Source organism: Teleopsis dalmanni, chromosome 1, assembly GCF_002237135.1.
Source record: "Teleopsis dalmanni isolate 2A chromosome 1, ASM223713v2, whole genome shotgun sequence".
Taxonomy (NCBI): domain Eukaryota; kingdom Metazoa; phylum Arthropoda; class Insecta; order Diptera; family Diopsidae; genus Teleopsis; species Teleopsis dalmanni.
In genome coordinates this window covers 203,709,773-203,717,150 of record NC_051846.1, presented here as the reverse complement: position 1 = coordinate 203,717,150, position 7,378 = coordinate 203,709,773, and the positions used below count along the sequence as shown (strand labels likewise).

Genomic DNA, 7,378 nt, shown 5'->3' with positions numbered 1-7,378 from the left:
AGAAATATTTTCGTTTAAAATTTAAAAAAAAAATCTTAACTTTATTGCCCCATTAACTTAATTGAAGCAATAAAAAATTCAAAAGCGTTACCGTTCCTTTATATTATAAATATACATTCTTAAAATACAAACACAGACTCCTCACATCCATTCATCAACATTTCTTCAAAAATACTTGAGGGCACCTCAAAGGAACACAGGTACATTTTTAAGGAAATTTAAAGGAACACGTGCAGACACTTAGCACGGAAGGAAACAGGAAACGTATCTGTAGCTAAGGTGGGTCTGGGTCTCCATGATTTTTGGGTGATTTGTTTAATTGCGAAAGTAGATGAAATTTAGGGGAAAACTTTCCTTAACAGTTTTAATGTTAAAGCATCAATTAAAAATTATATATAAAAGAAGTTTATTTTCGACAAATTCTCTAATGAGTTGTATTAAAATTTTAAAAATTACCAAATAAGTTCTTTTGAAGGAGGAATATTAATAAAAGAAATAGTTGTCATAATTTTAACAGACGAAAGCAATAAATGATAATTAAACAAGATTCAATGAGCATTTAAAAAAACATTCCATTGGTGTTAATTATCATTAAACATCAATGGGAGTAAAAGAACTAGTATCACGTTTATAGCTACAGTAAATAGTATATTTCACTAACTACATTTAAATAGTTGGTATTGGTACTTGGTATTGAGAATCAAAAGGAACAGTTATTATGGTTAAATTTGCTCATTGAAAAGCTGCTAATGATGATTTAAATTTCTTCAATTAAGTTATAAATGATCATTTATGCATTTAATGATAACTTATGCTCCCTTTTATCAGTAAAAAATTTTTTATTTAAAGGCAAATTAAATTCCCATATGGGGCAACTGTTCACATTGATCTAAATGAAATATGTATTTCATATGTGCTTTGTTTATTTTTCTAAAATATCCTAACATTGAATAGTCATAAAGTAAAAAAAAAAATTAAAATAATGCTCTTTTATTATTATTATTTTTTCATAGATACAATAATTTCAATTTAAATAAAAAATTGTTCAATTTTGTAATTTTTCTCCTAACCTTCTCCTATATTGTTGAAAAAAGAACATTTAATTGACTTTTTACGTATGCATTATAATCAGCTGATTGCTTACGGTACAACTAATTCGTATTACTTGCTGATATCACAAGTTTTGTAAATTTGATTTAGAGAAATTAACTATTTTTTAAATTGTTTGAGGCAAGTTTAGTTGCCTATATTACTGTTGATGTGATGGTAATTTCAATCGCTCGGTATATTTTTTTATTGGAGTTCTTTTGTTTATTATTAATGTAATTGTAACTCTATTCGATATGTTGGTATTCTGTTCCAAAGGCGTGTTATTGGTTATTTTTGATCTTAGACTAATACTCGATCTAGATATTTTTACTGCAACTATCACATGTCTCCATTGTGTTTTATATTTATTGAAGTTATTCTTAAATCTGTCGTTACATATTCGGTCCATTGTTTTTTAGATTTTTCATTCGGAATTATAGCGAATAGATAGGGTTCAATTTATTTTACTTTTTTATAAGGTTTTTTTTAATTGTTATTATTTTTTTAAAATTATTTTTAAGTTATTTTGTTATTTTTTTTAAGATAGTTTGTTATTTTTTTAATTTTTTATTATTTTTTTAAATTATTTTTATATTGTTTTTTTTTATATTTATTTTTTATTTATTTATTTATTATTTATTTATTTATTATTTATTTATTTTGTATTTATTTAATATTTTATTAATTTTTTATTAATTTATTTTTTATTTACTTAATTTTTATTTATTTATTTTTTTATTTGTTTATTTATTTTTTTTTGTTTATTTATTTTTTTTGTTTATTTTTTTTATTTTTTATTATTTTTTTAAACTATTTTTATATTGTTTTTTTTCATATTTTTTTTTGTTATATTTATTTTTTTTATTTTTATTATTTATTTATTATTTTATAGATATCATTTATTTATTTTTTTTTTTTGTTTATCTTTAATTTATTTATTTTTTATTTATTTTATTTCCTTTTTCCGTGTTCTAATATCGTTTAATTTATTTGTTTCATTTAACAACAAATATTAGATATTTTTTTATATTTTCACAAATTTGCTACAAATCAAATAAAATTTTTGCTTTAAGTTTAATTGTGTTCAATATTTTGATGTATACCCCTTCCCCCTTAGCTCTTGTGCTTTTTCTGATTTTTTTGCTGACTTTTTTTGCTAAATTTCTTCTTTAAACAAAAAAAAGTTCGTTTCTTGACAGGCATGAAGGCAACGTCGGCAGGCGTAACTGTGTGTAGTCAGCACAGCATCAGACAATTGCAGGCAACAACGGCGTTTAATCCTTATTTATAACACCAATGGCTGCCTAGAATATCCTTACTTAACTTCACTGCGCCGAGCTTCCCTTACTGTGCGATGCGGGCGTACGTAAGTGACGTCAGTTTGTTGCGTGTTTTTGTGGTTTTCCGCTTCAGCCACGGGCAGTGCTTTGCGCCGCATGTTACTTGCTATATAAATGTTGTAACGCTTAAGTCACTCACTTGCCTTTAATATTGTTTACTACTCCCCCCATGCACCACACCATATCGGCCTCATACACAACCTTAGCGTCAGCTTTAATACGGTTATCTGCCGCTGCCGATGTTCAATATTAATTTGGGCTTCAATTGAAAATAATTGCCTTATACTTTTGCAAATTGGCTTAATCATTTGCCAATGTCAGCGGCACGAAGTTAATAGCGCCATTAAATTCACTCGATACGAGCGGATGTGAATACGTGAGGTGGGTGTGCTCCAGCCACACTACACAACTACGCGACTCCACTGGCAAGTTGCAAGTACACATGTGTGTAGAGCTTGGTTTGCAGGTGTGGTGCGAGTGCCTAGGTAGTGCCGAAATTCGGTGTTGCGTTAATTGAAATTTATTTAAACTTGCCAGCGGCAGTTTTTTCTCAGTGTAGCGCTAATGGTTAGCATGAAAATTTGATATTTTTTGTGCTCAATTGTGTATTTTTCGGTATTGGGTATGAAATCAATAAATTCAATTAACGTTTAATTATCCGCACAAAAGATTTAAAAGAATTTTTTTCTTTTTTTGCGAAAACTTTGATTTTTAACAAAATAATTTCATTCAAAATACTCAATAATTGTGGTCAAAATATACAAGGTATTTTTTTAATACTTGCAGAATATTTTTGAGGAATATTGATTTTTAAATACCAGTCATTAAACCAGTTAAATTTATTATATACCATATTCAACGTTTCATCAAGAGTTATGGATCTTTGAAAAAAAATTATCTTATAAAATGCTATCAGAAACAGTTTTTACGATTTGGAACGGATTTCATATCAACTAAGTTGGTATGACCACGTTTAAGCTCGTCAGTAAAAAGGAAGTTTTTGGCCATTCAAGAAGAAGATATTTATCGGTTATGATGTTACAACAATGTTTAAACTCTAATTTATATGTGGAGATAGTTTTTGACCATTTGATCTTCATTGATTAAGCTGGTATGAGCACATTTGAAATCATCCATCTTTGTCTTCATCTAATAAATAAAACTAAATCTTTCTCTTTAAAGTTTATCCATTTCGCAGCACTCTTCCAGTGACAATGTCAACCAGAATTGCTATCGTATGTAAACTTCAAAGATTTACATTTCATAATATAGATCATGCAGTGCTCAGAACATATGGTATGTTGAATGGGTGTTTAAACAACAGCTTCTGGAACACGATTTTTTGTGACATGTGGTCTATTTTTTTGTTTAAAATATTTGGCCATACGCAAATTTATGGCATTTGGGACAGTAAAAAGAAACAACTGTCTCAAGACCATTGTATCATTAAAAAACTTACTTTTGGGTATCGCATTTGGTTTGGAGGTGCGATAGGCTCGTATTTTCTTTGAAGACGCCGAAGGTATGACACAAACTAACAATTCTTATCTCTTTAGTCACATGGTTATTTAGTTTTTTTTGACGTAAGATTGCAGGTGTAGATGTGAAAGTTATATGGTTTTAACTAGTTCAACATGACACACCCTTTTTTGAATTTGATAAGCGAGACTCTTCTCGTATGCTTCTCGTAGGCCACAAATACACAATTTGTGACAAATGGAATTACTTTGTAGGGTACAGTTTATGTCTTTGATAAACACAGAGGATCGTGTTTATGACAATAATCTTAATATGCCAAAATTATATATATAAACATGAGACATCAACATCCGTTCAGTTATTGCTACATTATCACCATCTTTATGCCAACCAGTCATCTGAAATTATTTCAAATAGATCTCATATAGAAAGTTGCCTCTTCGAAAGTCATTTGAATAAAATTGTATTTCAAACCTAGCGTCAAGTTCCAAGGAATATATTGAATTAAAATCTTGAACAAACGTGTATTTTAAGTTCGTTTCAACTATTTCAACCTCAAAATTAATATTCCTTTGTAGGATTAAATATATTCCAATGCTTTAACAAAGCAAGATTTTCTTTTTGAGCATTTTAGCTTAATCAAGCTACAAATAAAGCATTTAACAAATTTAATTTCCACTTGAGTTAATAACACTAAACTTTATTATGTTTATTTTATTAATTCTATTGAAATGTATTTGAGCTTGACACAGTATTAAAGCAAATTCATCACAAATTGAAACAGTAAAACTCAAGTGAACATAAATAACAAAGTGAAAACACAATTTCAAGAAAAATGTCCTTAACTCGCCTAAACCTATTAACAGACATGGCAACAACGAGCAGTATAACTGACTAACAACAACAACAACAAAACTATATATATATGTATATACACGTAACTGTGTTAGGTGAAATGAAATTGAATCCTTTGGGCACTCGAACAGAATAATTACATATAAAGTACAAAGCAGTAAAAGTAGCAAATGTCATACATGGCGTATGAGTGTTTTCTTTTCTTGACAAAATAGTTTTGAGCCGTTGTAAGAGCAACTAAAAGCAACACAAATATAAAAAGAGAAATATAAAAATGACTTGTCTAAGTAGCTACTTTAGTTAATTAGCTTATCTTTAAGTTACAATGAAGAGGCTTAACTTTGTTAGTCATTTTAATTTATTTTTATTGCTGAAAGTGAGTGGAAGTATCTAATATTTTGAATATGTAAAAGCTTTAATCAACCGTAATATCGTCAGGACAAAGATTATAGATGGATACCTTATGTATGTTATGAATATTTATAGTTTTTGCTTATTTGCTTTGATGAATTTTTATAGACATCCATTATATATTCTGTTTCCTGTTATAAGACTTGAAAGATATATTTTATTTATGGTACTCTTTGATTCAGTAAGAAGTGCTATTTGGATATAATTTTTATGTATCCCTGGTATGAATGAAATTATCATAAATATATTTAATTAAATTTATGACAAAAGTTGAGTGAATTAATGTTTTGTTTTTGTTTGTATGTTATTGTTTTGTTTGTTTAATTTGTACAGTTAGTTGATGTAAAATTTACAAATGATTGAACAAGAAATGTATCAAAATATGTTAAAAGTTTTCATTTATAAGAATTATGGTCTATAGGACTACCAGTTTTCTTCATAATGCTGTTTCGTGATAACTGAACTTCAGTTAGGACATAAGAATAAATACTAGTTTGCTGAGAAAAGTAAAAAATAGATATTAGGTACACTGCAACGTACCTAATATTTGCTTAAAGATTGTGCAAAAAATGTTCAGATCTTCCAGTATAATATTAGTTCTTATATCTGTGAGCTTCAGTCCATTATATTACTATATCCATTTCATATCTTTGTCATAAATTGTATTAGACGATATAATCATGATATCAGCTGGGCTACTCTAAACATAGTTTCGTTATTGCGGTTCTTCATATTGATCCTCTGCAGCCTCTTTCATGAGTTCGTCAAGTATTTTGCAGATATTTTGAGAATGACAATTGTTGGAATTTTTGATTTTCTATTTGCTGTATTTATTGAGAATGTAAATAATTCACAATCTTTTCTATTCCTTTCGTAAAGTGAGAGATATTTTACTAGGCTATGTTTTGTAAACTGTTTGTCACTGATAGGTAGTTTAGTCACAGTAATAATTTGTTTCAATCAAGTTATGTTGCCACAAGTAATTACTTTAAAACAGATATATTAGAAACACGATTTAAATTAAAAATTATATTTAATGTTGCCTAGCTTACATGTTGGTGTTCCCCTGGAGTATTTACTAAAAGAGACCATTCATTATATCTTACACATATCAATCGAAATTGTATGATATACATAAGCTAAGTCTAGGACAGTAAAGCTAATGTATATACAAGCATTATAAATAGTTCTCGTAATATTGATATTTACCAACCACTTTTCAGATTCGTAACACAAACATTATAAATTTGAGTCTAGATTTTTAAGTAGACTTGAGTTATTCTTCTAATATTGTTATTTTCCAACCAAGTCTTATATCGTACGATTCACAATACAAATACAATCCTTGTAAGCGTGGTTTTGATATTTCGCGTGGGCACTTGATTTACAATTGTTATCAAGGGATTTGGCAGAACAAGTCGTTGATTCGTAAAAGTCTTCGTAAAGCCCTTGAAAAGGTTATAACACTGGCATTGTTAGGTGTTACTAGTGTTTCAAATACGATTGTATAAGTTTCGATTTCGATCTTGCTTCTTATATGGGTAGTTGTAGGTATAAGTTCAAGTTCCACTAAGAATAAGAGCAGAAAAAAAACTTTTTTTTCGTCTTAATACTGTATCACTATTTTCTAAGCATTTTAAAGAGCCTTAATATGTTTAGTGAAATAATAGAAACATTACTTTACCTGTACTTGCAAATTAGTTAAGAATTTTATTAATTTATAATTATGTGTATATAAGATACAATTTTACTTAAAACCTTGTTTTTTCTTTCTTACCTGAATATAAATCATGAATTCAATTCTATTCTATAGTCTAGAAATGAATAGTAGATTAAAGTATTAGTATATCTTTCTACAAAAATTGTCTTAAATCAATAAGCAAGTTACATCACGTTGAACACATTCCGTACTAAATTACGATTTTAATATGGTATATGTTCAAAAAGTAACGAGAATTTAGGAAATTATAGGTTATGTGTTGTGTTTTGTTTACCGAATTCAGCATATTTTTATGTATTGGTTGCACTACAAGCAACATACGTACTAACTGTCAGACAGCTGTGAGTTTTGGTTTGTGTTTGTTGACTTGATGAAGAAGAGGTTCATTAATAAATTTTCGAACTTTTCCATGTGACAATGTATCGGATCAAGGAGTTTGACTTTGTAGTAAAACATGTTCAACAAAACCTTAGGCGTAGGTCCA

General features: G+C 28.3%; 1 protein-coding gene across 1 annotated transcript in view; it reads right to left on the bottom strand.

Annotated features, from left to right (window-relative positions):
• Window positions 1–7,378, bottom strand: part of LOC119667091 (trithorax group protein osa-like) — a 12,908-nt gene that overhangs the window by 2,681 nt on the left and 2,849 nt on the right. The gene's annotated exons all lie outside the window — the stretch shown is intronic.